This window comes from Schistocerca nitens, chromosome 5 (genome assembly GCF_023898315.1).
Source record: "Schistocerca nitens isolate TAMUIC-IGC-003100 chromosome 5, iqSchNite1.1, whole genome shotgun sequence".
In the NCBI taxonomy this organism is placed as follows: domain Eukaryota; kingdom Metazoa; phylum Arthropoda; class Insecta; order Orthoptera; family Acrididae; genus Schistocerca; species Schistocerca nitens.
In genome coordinates, this window is record NC_064618.1 from 844,650,558 (window position 1) to 844,666,150 (window position 15,593).

General features: G+C 42.1%; 1 pseudogene; it reads right to left on the reverse strand.

The window, feature by feature from the left end:
• Positions 1-14,701: 14,701 nt before the first annotated feature.
• LOC126261254 (5S ribosomal RNA) lies at positions 14,702-14,819 on the reverse strand (annotated as a pseudogene).
• Between the last annotated feature and the right edge of the window lie 774 nt (positions 14,820-15,593).

The window sequence follows — 15,593 nt, forward strand, 5'->3', positions numbered from 1 at the left end:
AGACCCAAAACATCGGCATGCGGGTGTTCATTATCTTTTGGGTCGTCGGTGTAGATTTAGGGCACTTTCCTCTGGTTTTGATCAACACTATCTCGTGGAACAAAACATAATTCATATGTAAACAATCTGTATCGCTACGAGATTCTTAAAACAATACATTCAATTTTTAATTTTTGGTATGATGGCTTCAAGGCTCACTGGCTGCAGTTTACTGCACATCGTAGTTTTCCTAGGTAGGAACGAAAGCTTTGGAACGAAAGCTTTGAGTCTTGATGTGTACTCTGCTTTCTTGGAAAGTGCACTAAGAACATGGTATCAATGAATATGTGTAACATAGCTTATTGGACAGTGCAGTGCACTTCGTTGTCCGCTCAACTGCACTTCTAAATTTGCAAATGAATTCTCAGCGCTGGAGAGATGGCCTATTGCCCCTGCAATCAAGTGAGTATACATCGATTTCGTAATTACGATTAGCTATCGATAAAACCTGCTCGATCATTATCTCATGTTCACAAGACACGCTAAGGGTTCCAAGAATGTGGCTGAAAAGACTTAAGTTTCTTCTTTTCCTCTTCACAGGAAATAACAAGCGTTGACGAAATTTGCACCCCAAACGGAGAACAGCGAAACCTGTGACAGCCTTTCTGCTATGAAAAAGAGTCGTGATACGTAGTATAGCCTAAGTATCTACTCGTTCAGCCGGCTGCGGTGGCCGAGCGGTTCTAGGCGCTACAGTCGGGAACCGCGCGACTGCTACGGTCGCAGGTTCGAATCCTGCCTCGGGCATGCATGTGTGTGATGTCCTTAGGTTACTTAGGTTTAAATAGTTCTAAGTTCTAGGGGACTAATGACCTCAAATGTTAAGTCCCACAGTGCTCAGAGCCATTTGAACCATTCTACTCGTTCATCTATTGTGAACACAACTGTCAACACACAGCTTACTCTGCACAAAAGGTTATTTAATACAATATAACAATACAAGGCTACTATAAATGAGTCATTCCCTTTCAAAATTCTGTTATTTTTGCAAAGAATTACATTTACAATGCACAAACACGACTGATCCATGTATAGAACCATAAACACACCAAGTTTGCATTATGCCTAGCATATGGAGTTACCATAGTGGCCTTGAAAAATGCAGACAAAGCAAGAACAGAGATCTTGTGTGTTGGAATATGCAAGATGCCCGCATCCCGTGGTCGTGCGGTAGCGTTCTCGCTTCCCACGCCCGGGTTCCCGGGTTCGATTCCCGGCGGGGTCAGGGATTTTCTCTGCCTCGTGATGGCTGGGTGTTGTGTGATGTCCTTAGGTTAGTTAGGTTTAAGTAGTTCTAAGTTCAAGGGGACTGATGACCATAGATGTTAAGTCCCATAGTGCTCAGAGCCATTTGAACCATTTTTGCAAGATGTTTATCTATTACAAGGTAGCGTGCATTCACAAAGAATTATGGTAAAGAACCGCCACGTAAAGAGACCATTATGCGTTGATATAGACAATTTAAGGACACGGGTTCTCTCTGTGAATAGAAATGTACCGGTCGAGCAAGAGTGCCAGAGGCAACCAGGGAGAGGGTGAGAGGAAGTTTCGCGCGCAGTCCAAAAACATCAACGGGCCGCTAGCCACGAACTTTGGATACCGCAGCAAACTGTGTGGAAGATTCTGCGACGGTGGTTACATTTCAAACCGTGTAGTCTGCAGCTCTTGCAACAGTTGAACAGGAAGGCTATGGCTGGCGCCTTCAATTTTGTATCTCAATGCAGAAAGCGCCTGAGAATGAACATTTCGCCTCCAAGTTCGTACTGTGCGACGAAGCAACCTTCCATATCTGTAAAGTTTAATCGCCACAATGTGAGAACATGAGGCACTAAAAATCCTGACGAAATTGCATACATGAACGACATTCGCCGAAGGTTAATGTTTTCTGCGCGTCACAGACTAAGCTGTAGGGGCAGTTTTTCTTCTGTGAGAAGAATGTGACGGGTATCTCTTATCTAGATATGTTGCACTTGTTGTTTCCGCAATTGATTGTTGAGTCCGAGAATTTTTTCTTCCAAGAATACGAGGCACGCCCCTCCCCTACCACTGGAGAATGAATGTTGTTCGGTACGTAAACGACGTACTTCCGCATCGCTGGATTGATAGTGGAGAAGATGCTGTGGCTCTTTTCCCTTGACTCCCAGGTCGCCTGCCCTAAAGCACCTTTGGAGGTGCATACAGGACCGTGCTTACGTACCCCCATTGCCTAGAACACTGGAAAAGCTCAGAGAAGGCTACAATACCGCTGCGATGGCCATTGACAGGATGTTGCTACGTATGGTATGGGACGAACTTGACCTCCGCTTGCTTGGGCGTGGGTCGTGTGACCAGGGAGGCACTCATAGAATACTTGTGGAGTGCAAAATGCAAAGTTGCTGAGTTTTCGGTTCTACTCACGCATAAATCATATTTGTACAAGTAATACTTTGGAAAATACAGAGCTCTGAAAACGAATGAATAATTCAGAGTAGCCCAGTATAATACTGTATAACTTTTGTTTCATTACTGTTTTTCATGTTTTTTTTGTGAACATTTCGAATGCGTTATCTTTGCAAAGTAATGACTAACAAACAATGAGGCTGAAAATTGGCTATTGGAACAACAATGAATTCCTCTAACCTTTCTCAAACACCAAACAGGTCTTCCACGATCATCACGACAGCACAAATACTTTAAAAGCGTTAAAAAGAACTAAGGCAATATGTATTTGGTGCTTGAGGGTTTGCTGCCATTCTTCGCAGTGGCATTTGCTTGTGCTATTGAAAAGCTTAGCACATTTGCGCCATAGCTTTTTTACAGCGCACAGTGTACTGTGAAAAAAGTGTTTTATGATTCTGCAGTTCCGTTTACCTCTGTTCTGCAACAGGCATTCGTAACGGTCTGGCTGACCTGTTACTCGTCTCAAGGCTACGTACAAGATTTGCACTGTCGTTTTCGCAATACTGTCTGTCTACACTGCAGTATTACGTGTGTATTCTTCCACGATGTGTTCTAGTATAGACCGAGTTCGTCCCGATGGACAGAAGCTCCTACGGGAAACCTACTCCAGCCGGCCTCGGTGGCCGTGCAGTTCTAGGCGCTCAGTCCGGAACCGCGTGACTGCTACAGTCGCAGGTTCGAATCCTGCCTCGGGCATGGATGTGTGTGATGTCCTTAGGTTAGTTAGGTTTAAGTGGTTCTAAGTTCTAGGGGACTGATGACCACAGATGTTAAGTACCATAATGCTCAGAGCCATTTTTTGAAACCTACTCGATCACAAATGTCAAACCGTCAACGTTAGGGAAAAATAAGGCGGTATGCTTCTCATTTCAGAATTTGAGGTGAGTTAACGGCACGATTCCCCAACTGTTGATGACAAATGTTTTCTAGTGTATATTTCAAATAAAAGAAATAGATTTGAAGACCAAAAGGGATGGTGTGCGTACGGAAGGAAAGATACATTTAATCATTACTCAAAAACATGTACAACAAGCAGGAATATCTGTTTTCCGGTCGACATTGTGAGCTCTTCTAGCTGTGAAATTTTGGATTTAGAAAATGGTATTTTGTTTTCACTTTCCTGCTAGCCTCTAGCAGAATGTGTCAGGACTCGTCGTTTCTGCTGGTAGTAACCAGTAGATGTGTTTTCTGGCTCGCTGCCAATGTATACCTTTTCCACGGGTTTCGTAGTCACTCTTAGAGTATGCCACTATGCCAACATTCGAAATCTACATAATTTCTTTTGAATGTCAATATTCCTGGTTCTCGAATTACTATGTTTAATTTACTTGTTATGTAAGGCTTTAAGTGGATCGCATTCAACAAAAACCAGACTTTCTTATTAAGTCAGTTAAACATAGATACACACACCCTTGCTTTTTCTAGACAGCACACTCCGTCCACAAAAGGAACAAACTGCACATCGCGTCTGTAGAGGGGGATAAACCCTTATAAGTAACTAAATCGTAAACGGTGTCACATTTGAATAGCGTTCGTACAAGCGACGAAATAGATGACATAGCGGCTAAAATAGCTTTGATATTGCGGCTAAAATAGCTTAAATTAGTCGAAAAACCGTAAGTGAGTGTTCAAAGGTGTCGGGATTTGAAACTCTCGTTCAGCCACGAGGAAACAGGTAAATCCTTTAGTCGTTGAAACAGACATGGTTAACAGTGGGTATGTTCGAATCTACACATATAAAAAAGGTCATATAAAACTTAAAACTATCGTGCAAAGACCATCAACAACTGGCCCTTACATCACATTGCTCAAACACATAGGTCAACATTTTATAACTACTAATCTGTAACAAATAAAACCCTTGGGAACACTCCCTACAACCCGCATCTTGAACCAGAAAGCGAAGGGATGGTTGAAAGAAAAAAATCCTGCTGAGATGTCATCACCAACATGTCCAGCTGTCAGAGACTGGTTTCTTAATGCTGCAAACATCGACTGTAGTGAAAATTGTTTTCAAAAAGGTATAATAAATTGACTTTACGACAAATCTGTTCTAGGACTCCTTGATGCACTTCATGAAGATGTAAAACATAGTGCATCTGTTCATTTTGAACTACATCTGTCAGTAGTTGCTCATAACATAGACGTTTCTCCAAGTTTTTCTGTGTTGTAATTAGCTGGCTGTGAATAGTTTGTCGTTACATTAAAGTTATTAGAAATTTCCTGTACTCTTTTGAGAATAGTTTTATTTCTGCAAAAAAGAGAAACTTCTTGTCATTGTCTCTGTGGTGTTGTCTCAGAGGTTCTGGGCACTTCAGTTTTATATAGACTGTGGAGAGCTCGTGAAATCAAATGACAGGTTGCTCGAACAAAATAAGCTGGGAAACTGCCGCGCAAAGCTCCGAAGTGGCTTGAACCACACGACTGAAGCACTGTAATCACTACTTTAAATCATTGTTAACTGGAAGCACATTGTAGAAAGTTTCTCTTTTTTATCTTTGTCTTTCTATTTAAAATTGATTTTTGGATTCCAACAATTTTAAATGACATGCTCTCATGTGCTGTCTTATATTTTGCGACAAAAATACTTTTGAGTACCTTGGATTTTTAAGGCATCAAATTCGATGTCAATACATCCACAGTAGGTATCGACGATCGATCGAGAAACAAATAATTACTATCGAGAGTCTTCTGTTTTCAAAAAAATCTTGACACTAAAATAGCGAAAACATTTTAAGTTACATAATGATCCGTCGAGACGTGTGTGATTCCTCGCCACATGGATCAGATAGCTGGGAGTAGCGATATCGAACGATTTGTGGTAAGGCGTTTATCAGAAAATAGACTATCACGAAATCAGTCCACTGTGAAAATTCTGCGAAAGTATTGCACGTTTCGTAATAGTTTGTTTTGAAAGCAAAGCAATCGAGCAGCCTGCTTTCTGTATAGAAGGGGCATTCGGTCATGCGTCTGATGCAACAGCTGCAGGAAATGAAGGCGCACGTAGCGCACCGTTGGGGGGATAGTGAAATGAACGGTTCGCTGGATTCGCATTGGTGGGGCGCGGGGTTCAAAGCCTCGCCCGGTTTTCTAAGTTCAGGATTATCCTTGGTTCTCCTAGATCGTTCAAGAGAGAGTTGCTCTTTAGTAGGGGAGTGCCAATTTCCATATGGCCTCGACATCGACGGAACGTTAAACCTATATCTACATTAGTTTCCTTTCCAGCAGACAACGCACCACGTTGCGCCGGTTCTGTGATACAGTTCATCACATGTTCATCTGTCCAGAATGAGAGACGCAGATGTATCTCAAAAACCTGCAGGACAGTGCTCAAAGACAATTCTAAATTATTCCACTGTTGCCAATCGTTTAAAGGGGCACGTCATAATCGTCGTGGATTCCAAGCACTATTGACATTTCTATATCTTCGATTTTCACAACCTGATACCTGTCAAGACTAGGATACAGTTAGAACGATGGAAGTGTACAGGATGAATTGTAAAACGTAACACACCTTTTATTTCGTGAACGGTTACACATATCGAAACGCTTGTTTTAGCAAATGTTAGAGCGTCGAGGGGCACGTGTGTTTTTGTTTGGTTAATGTTTTTAGCTCTGTTATCAAATGAGATATTGACCCAGTAAGTACGTTTCTTTAAATGGAACCGCATACTTTTTATAGCTGCACTCTATAGTTCTTGAGAAGACAATTACAGTGAACAGAGTTTGTTAACGTTGACGTTGAAACCTGCCGTAAAAAAAGTCGAGGAATGTTCTAGAATGTGAGAGCACGGTGGCCGGAATCGGCATAAGCCGTAGCAAACACTGATTTCCCCTTAAACCAACTTACGACCTGGATGCAGGTTCACCTACGAATGTTGTTTATGGAAATACGACCTAGACCAGAATCTAGCGGATCACAAAAGACGTAGAAAAACTAGTTCACATTTGTGTATCCTCCCAGATTTACGTGAGCTGAAACTGAGGAATCAATTGTTCATTCTTCAAAAATAAAGAGGTTTTGTGCCCTGCAAAAAGCAACTACTGTATGAAATATCTAACTGTTAGAAGGAAGATTTAACATCTCTTTTCCTGTACGTGACTGTGTGTTTATTGCGGTGAAACATATGCTGTCGGACAACTGTCTCTACCTACACTGCTCTAAATGATATAGGATACACTCGTTGAACTACGTACTTTATTAAAAATACTTTTCTGACAACCTGTACACGGCAAAATAAATATTTCTTAACGAAACGTCGTTTCACGCTGAACGTAAGAGTGGTATGGCAGGGTTACCAACTACGTGCAGTACACTCTGTCTACTTTTTGGCATTGCAATGAATTTTCGTGCTCTGGCAAATGAAATAAATAAGTTACTAACAATGATGTGGTAACCACCCACATCACATAACATATCGTAAGACAAAATGTATCTTCCAAAAAAATAACTTTACCCTTTATTTAGGCATATGTTCAAACTGTTGACCATGGACCGAAAGGCACATTTGCAATCGCGGTTCGCAACAACGATGAATGGATGTACGAGGGTAATCCCAAAAGTAAGGTCTCCTATTTTTTATAAGTACATGTTGTTGTTGTAGTTGTGGTCTCCAGTCCTGAGACTGGTTTCATGCAGCTCTCCATGCTACTCTATCCTGCGCAAGCTTCTTCATCTCCCAGTACCTACTGCAACCTACATCCTTCTGAATCTGCTTAGTGTATTCATCTCTTGGTCTCCCTCTACGATTTTTACCCTCCACGCTGCCCTCCAATGCTAAATTTGTGATCCCTTGATGCCTCAAAACGTGTCCTACCAACCGATCCCTTCTTCTAGTCAAGTTGTGCCACAAACTTCTCTTCTTCCCAATCCTATTCAATACCTCCTCATTAGTTATGTGATCTACCCACCTTATCTTCAGCATTCTTCTGTAGCACACATTTCGAAAGCTTGTATTCTCTTCTTGTCCAAACTAGTTATCGTCCATGTTTCACTTCCATACATGGCTACAGTCCATACAAATACTTTCAGAAACGACTTCCTGACACTTAAATCTATACTCGATGTTAACAAATTTCTCTTCTTCAGAAACGATTTCCTTGCCATTGCCAGTCTTCATTTTATATCCTCTCTACTTCGACCATCATCAGTTATTTTCCTCACCAAATAGCAGAACTCCTTTACTACTTTAAGTGTCTCATTTCCTAATCTAATCCCCTCAGCATCACCCGATTTAATTTGACTACATTCCATTATCCTCGTTTTGCTTTTGTTGATGTTCATCTTATATCCCCCTTTCAAGACACTGTCCATTCCGTTCAACTGCTCTTCCAAGTCCTTTGCTGTCTCTGACAGAATTACAATGTCATCGGCGAACTTCAAAGTTTTTATTTCTTCTCCATGGATTTTATTAATACCTACTCCAAATTTTTCTTTTGTTTCCTTTACTGTTTGCTCAATATACAGATTGAATAACATCGGGGAGAGGCTACAACCCTGTCTCACTCCTTTCCCAACCACTGCTTCCCTTTCATGCCCCTCAACTCTTATAACTGCCATCTGGTTTCTGTACAAATTGTTAATAGCCTTTCGCTCCCTGTATTTTACCCCTGCCACCTTCAGAATTTGAAAGAGAGTATTCCAGTTAACGTTGTCAAAAGCTTTCTCTAATGCTAGAAACGTAGGTTTGCCTTTTCTTAATCTTTCTTCTAAGATAAGTCGTAAGGTTAGTATTGCCTCACGTGTTCCAACATTTCTACGGAGTCCAAACTGATCTTCCCCGAGGTCCGCTTCTACCAGTTTTTCCATTCGTCTGTAAAGAATTCGCGTTATTATTTTGCAGCTGTGACTTATTAAACTGATAGTTCAGTAATTTTCACATCTGTCAACACCTGCTTTCTTTGGGATTGGAATTATTATATTCTTCTTGAAGTCTGTGGGTATTTCGCCTGTATCATACATCTTGCTCACCAGATGGTAGAGTTTTGTCATGACTGGCTCTCCCAAGGCCATCAGTAGTTCTAATGGAATGTTGTCTACTCCCGGGGCCTTGTTTCGACTCAGGTCTTTCAGTGCTCTGTCAAACTCTTCACGCAGTATCTTATCTCCCATTTCATCTTCATCTACATCCTCTTCCATTTCCATAATATTGTCCTCAAGTACATCGCCCTTGTATAAACCCTCTATATACTCCTTCCACCTTTCTGCCTTCCTTTCTTTGCTTAGAACTGGGTTGCCATCTGAGCTCTTGATATTCATACAAGTGGTTTTCTTCTCTCCAAAGGTCTCTTTAATTTTCCTGTAGGCAGTATCTATCTTACCCCTAGTGAGACAAGCCTCTACATCCTTACATTTGTCCTCTAGCCATTCCTGCTTAGCCATTTTGCACTTTCTGTCGATCTTATTTTTGAGACGTTTGTATTCCCTTTTGCCTGCTTCATTTACTGCCTTTTTATATTTTCTCCTTTCATCAATTAAATTCAATATTTCTTCTGTTGCCCAAGGATTTCTATTAGCCCTCGTCTTTTTACCTACTTGATCCTCTGCTGCCTTCACTACTTCATCCCTCAGAGCTACCCATTCTTCTTCTACTGTATTTCTTTCCCCCATTCCTGTCAATTGTTCCCTTATGCTCTCCCTGAAACTCTGTACAACCTCTGGTTCCAGTTTATCCAGGTCCCATCTCCTTAAATTCCCACCTTTTTGCAGTTTCTTCAGTTTTAATCTACAGGTCATAACCAATAGATTGTGGTCAGAGTCCACATCTACCCCTGGAAATGTCTTACAATTTAAAACCTGGTTCCTAAATCTCTGTCTTACCATTATATAATCTATCTGATACCTTTTAGTATCTCCAGGATTCTTCCAGGTATACAACCTTCTTTTATGATTCTTGAACCAAGTGTTAGCTATGATTAAGTTATGCTCTGTGCAAAATTCTACAAGGCGGCTTCCTCTTTCATTTCTTCCCCCCAATCCATATTCACCTACTATGTTTCCTTCTCTCCCTTTTCCTACTGACGAATTCCAGTCGCCCATGACTATTAAATTTTCGTCTCCCTTCACTACCTGAATAATTTCTTTTATCTCGTCATACATTTCATCAATTTCTTCATCATCTGCAGAGTTAGTTGGCATATAAACTTGTACTACTGTAGTAGGCATGGGCTTTGTGTCTATCTTGGCCACAATAATGCGTTCACTATGCTGTTTGTAGTAGCTAACCCGCACTCCTATTTCTTTATTCATTATTAAACCTACTCCTGCATTACCCCTATTTGATTTTGTATTTATAACCCTGTAATCACCTGACCAAAAGTCTTGTTCCTCCTGCCACCGAACTTCACTAATTCCCACTATATCTAACTTTAACCTATCCATTTCCCTTTTTAAATTTTCTAACCTACCTGCCCGATTAAGAGACCTGACATTCCACGCTCCGATCCGTAGAATGCGTTTTCTTTCTCCTGATAACGACGTCCTCTTTGTAGTCCCCGCCCGGAGATCCGAATGGGGGACTATTTTACCTCCGGAATATTTTACCCAAGAGGACGCCATCATCATTTAATCATACAGTAAAGCTGCATGTCATCGGGAAAAATTACGGCTGTAGTTTCCCCTTGCTTTCAGCCGTTCGCAGTACCAGCACAGCAAGGCCGTTTTGGTTAATGTTACAAGGCCAGATCAGTCAATCATCCAGACTGTTGCCCCTGCAACTACTGAAAAAGCTGCTGCCCCTCTTCAGGAACCACATGTTTGTCTGGCCTCTGAACAGATACCCCTCCGTTGTGGTTGCACCTACGGTACGGCCATCTGTATCGTTGAGGCACGCAAGCCTCCCCACCAACGGCAAGGTCCATGGTTCATGGGGGAAGATAAGCACATAGACCTGTTTATTTCTACAATGGTTTACATCAGTTTACAGCTTGAACATTTAGCTATTTTTCGACATTATCACCATTTCTGTCGATGCATTTTTGTAGACGCTGTGGCAGTTTTTGTATGCCCATGTCGTACCAACTCGCCGCCATGCTGTTCAGAAAGTTATGAACCTCTTCTTTCACCTCGTCGTCGGAGCTGAATCGCTTTCTGGCCAAATGTTCTTTTAACCTAGGGAACAGGTGATAGTCACTTGTCTATAGGGTGGGTTGGTGATTATGTTCCACTGAAACCGTTGCATGACAGCAACGGTTTGAAAAATGGCTCTGAGCACTATGGGACTTAACATCTATGGTCATCAGTCCCCTAGAACTTAGAACTACTTAAACCTAACTAACCTAAGGACAGCACACAACACCCAGTCATCACGAGGCAGAGAAAATCCCTGACCCCGCCGGGAATCGAACTCGGGAACCCGGGCGCGGGAAGCGAGAACGCTACCGCACGAAGCAACGGTTTGCCGAACGATGTGTGGGCGAGTGTTGTCATGGAGAATGTGTACGCCCTTGCTCAACATTCCTCTTCTCCGGCTCTGAATTGCTCGTTTGAGTTTTTTCAGTGTGTCACAGTACCCGTCAGCGTGTTAATTGTGGTCTCAGCGATTCAGCTCCGACGACGAGGTGAAAGAAGAGGTTCATAACTATAACTTTCTAAAAAGCATGGCGGCGAGCTGGTATGACATGGGCGTACCAAAACTGCCACATCGTCTACAAAAATGCATCGACAGAAATGGTGATTATGTCGAAAAATAGCTAAATGTTCAAGCTGTAAACTGATGTAAACCCTTGTAGAAATAAACAGGTCTATTTACTTACAAAAAAATAGGAGACCTTACTTTTGGGATTACGCTGGTAATTACAGTGGGAGATATGGCAGAGCATGCCCTGGCGATTCGATGACACGTTTCGTCTAGCGTAGTTGGGGCTTCGTCGAAGACAGCATCTTTCAATGCTCTCGAAAGAAAGAAATCAGGAGAAGTCAAATCGGGGGACCTCGAAGGCCATTTGACAACAGAATTTCGTCCCATCCAGCGCACAAGAAAATTCTCATTCAGTATTTGCGTCACAACACGGGACGAGTGAGGTGGACAACCGTCGTGTTGCAGCCACATACACTGGCGAATATCCAGTGGCACCTCTTCTAGAACAACCGGCAGAATGTTCGTCAGAAACTGTGCTTACGAATGTCCATTGGTAAATGAAGTAAGGTCCGGCAAGGTAATTTCCTCTGATGCCACACCATACGTTTACTCTCCACGGCCGTTGATGTTGCACCTGACGAAGCCAGTGTGCATTTTCGGCTGCTCAGTAGTGCATGTTGTAGAGTGGTTAGTAAACGTTGCCTCTTCGGTAAAGAGCACACGTTGGAGAAACGCAGGGGCGTCCCTCAGTTGCTGAAGTAAAAACCGACAAAATTCTGTACGACGTTCGGAACCTCGGCGTCGAGTACTCGATGTAGTGGCAGATGAGAGGGATGAAAATTCTGTCGATGCATGACGTGAATGACATTCGTCTGTCTGATTCCAAATCCCTTGGCAATATGCCTCTACCACTGTGCGGATTCATTAGCGTCGTAGCCACAACAGCTTCTTCGTGTTCTCTGTCGGTTACGGTCTTCTTTCTTGTCCTGTTACTGGCGTTCAAGCAGCCTGTCCGCACTTGCGTCTTAATAGTGCAATTGCCTGGCGTGTCGAACATTGGCGATCCGGATAGATAGCCCTATACCACTGTACTGGTTTTACGGCATTTCTTGAACATCGACCATATAAAAGCGGTATAGTATACAACTTCTCACTGGTGCACACGTTTGCACGTAACGAATGTTGAAGCAGAAACGAGCAGTGCAGACAAGTAAAAAGACAAATGTGTTGACATCCGGACACAGAATAGCACGAGAGCTCTGCTTGGTGGCGTTTGTACCGCTAATGCCGTTGTGGCCGCCGCGCTCCCACATTCTAGGGCACTTCTCGAATTCTTTTACGACAGGTTTCAACGTCAATATTAACAACCGCTACATCACTATAATTCTCTTCTCAAGAGCTATAGACTGTAGTTGTAAAAAGTATACGGTTTAATTTTTAAAAAAGTACTTACTTCAATATATCTGCTGATACCGGCGCTAAAAACATTAACCACACAAAAAATAAGTGCCCAATGACGCTCTAACTTTTGCGAAAAACCGCGTTTCGACATGTGTAACCGTTCAAAATAAAAGAGATGTTATGTCTTACGTAGCACTGTTTTATAGCACTACCCGTTTCAAGGAAAAAACCACGCGTTGCTTCTAGAATGCTAACACAATTCTATGGCGGCGACTGGAATACAATATAATGGGTATTTCCCCTCCAATAATGTTTCACTGTGCGAGTGTTACTTAAATAGTGACCGCTATGAATGCGTACTGCGTAACTCTACATTGGTCGGCTGTTCCTGCGGCTAATATTAAACAATATCGAGAAAACGTATTTCACTAAACAAGTACCACTATTTTCAAACAGCTTATGCCGTAGCAAATCATACAATTATAATTATGTGCTATCTGACTCATAATAGACGTACGAATCAAGCAGAAGCTTGATAAGGCTTAGCTAATAATTTACTTGTTCTCACAATGCGAATGCCTCACGAATCCTGTCTACTCCTAGCGTATATTTCGTTGGAGACAGTATCTTATAAACATACATGAATGTCTCAATAATACTAATTGGAGCATAACTGACAAACGTAGCTCAGGCAGCTGGATATACGTAATACCATTATTTCTGTCTCATTATCATCAGTCTAAATAAAAAGATGAATGAGTGGATACTTATGGAATGGAACTGAATCATCTCCCCTGAATTAAGTTTATACTGTGACCACCATTGGCGGTCCCTCGTAACTTGCAGGCAGAGGAGGGCTCTTCAAATGGTTCAAAAGGCTCTGAGCACATGGGACTTAACATCTGAGATCATCGGTCCTCTAGAACTTAGAACTACTTAAACCAAAATAACCTAAGGACATCACACACATCCAAGCCCGAGGCAGGATTCGAGCTTGCGACCGTAGCAGTCGCGCGGTTCCGGACTGAAGCGCCTAGAACCGCTCGGCCACCGCGGAGGGCTCTTCTGAAAGTGAAATAATAGCAACAGTAGCAAGAACCCGCCTTCAGTCAACTTATTAGTTGCTTGCATGTTTACACGTCTTCTTCAGGTTAGTAGGGTAAACTCTTAGTTTCTATTACGCTAATGCAATTTTTATCGAAAAAAATTAGTGTCGGCATCGTCGCATGTTAATTTGACAAAAATTAATCTTGCGCTTTCGACATGTGATGTCGTTTCGATTTTAGCAGTAACGCCTTGATTCATTAAAGCATCGAACTCCCATTTATAAAGCAGCTTCAGACTTGTTATTTGTTTACAAATGAGTTAATGTGTTAAATATTTAGCGTTAAGCATCCAAGAAAGAGTTTATCAAAGGTTTGAAATTATTTGTAAAGTTTTTTGCAAGTCACTAGGTGCTGTCATTAACAAACACTGGATGAGTATAGTTTAGGTAATTTGCGCTCCATTTTAGCAACTGCTACTTTACCACGTATCTCCATGTTTACGACGTCATATCTTCTGAACCACGAATCTTACAATAACAACAACGTGCAGGTACATTCAGTGATCTATGTTGAAACTGTCTAGAGAGTGTGTTACGAATAGAGTTAGTAGTAAATAAGATATAAATTAAAACGTCATGCCTGGTGCTCAGATTTTAATGAAAGAACAGCGAAAATGTGATAAACGATAAAATTTTTCCTTTCGTCATTTTGTGTGTGTGTGTGCGGGGGGGGGGGGGGGGGGGAAGTCAGCTGGAATAAATTTCGTAGTGGTTTGAAATTGTGTATAAAGTTGTGTTGGAAGTCGCTAACTGCTCTCGTCCTCTGACACTGGATGAATATAGTCTGAGTATATTTACGTGCCGCGAGTTACGCTGCCTGAAGACATACAGTTTCTAACTTTACTAACACTTTAACTTAGTATTACACATCTTAATGAGCAGATTCGGACAGAATTTTTAAACTTTGAAATTCGGTCAATAATTATATAAACTTCGTCCGAACAGGTCTTGGAAGGCCCAACGGTACCAACCGGCCGCCGTGTCATCCTCAGACCACAGACGTCATTGGACGCGGATATCGAGGGGCATGTGGTCAGCACACCGCGCTCCCAGCTATTTCAGTATATGAGACCGGAGCCGCTACTTTTCAATCAAGTAGCTCCTCAGTTTGCCTCACAAGGGCTGAGTGTACCCCACTTGTCAACAGCGCTCGGCAGACCGGATGGTCACCCATCCAACTGCTAGCCAAGACCGACAGTGCTTAACTTCTGTGATCCAACGGGAACAGGTGTTACCACTGCGACAAGGCCGTTGGCTCAATAATTATATCAAATACTGAAAATCAATGCTTTGTTGCCTCTGGAAGCCGTTAGATACACAGCCTGCAACTGCGACTGGGTGAACGTCCAGGGTTATTCGTATAGTAATACAGATACGGATTAGATGAGTCTAAATTGGCATCCATTTCAGGAAAAGGCTCAATATCTGAGCAGTATGATACTATCTCTGGAAAGAAAGGAAAATCATTAAAATGTAATCCGTCTGTATGGATTCCCATGACAGCGACACAGTGATATGACATGCAGGTGCGTTGTGTGACGTGCGAGCCATAATGCGTGATAGCCCACCATATCGCAAATCCGCTAAGTGTGCTGCCGCTTTATCTATAGTCTGTTCTTCGTTAGAACAACCCTGATGTAAACATTACGCTGGGTATTGTTCCGCCGTTTGCTATTACCTCATTAGATTTTATTTCCCGCGGAGCTTCGGCTGTATATAGACAGGTACAGTAGTAGCTGTGTGTATTATGCGGCAGCTTAGCTCGCTCGCAATACTCAAGCGAAGATTATACAACGCACAGCGTTTTACCGGTACATTTAAACAGGAAAGACGGTCCATCAACCTCACAGTGATATGAACAACAGCCAATACTCGCATGGAAGCTTATTTGTTTCACTTCGACATTCCACAACTGAATGTTAATAATGTTTCGTTTAATCTGTTTCCAATTGTTTTATTATAACACATCTGAAAATGCTGGAACACCGAAATCATTCGTATCAAAAACATTAAAATAATATATTCGGAGA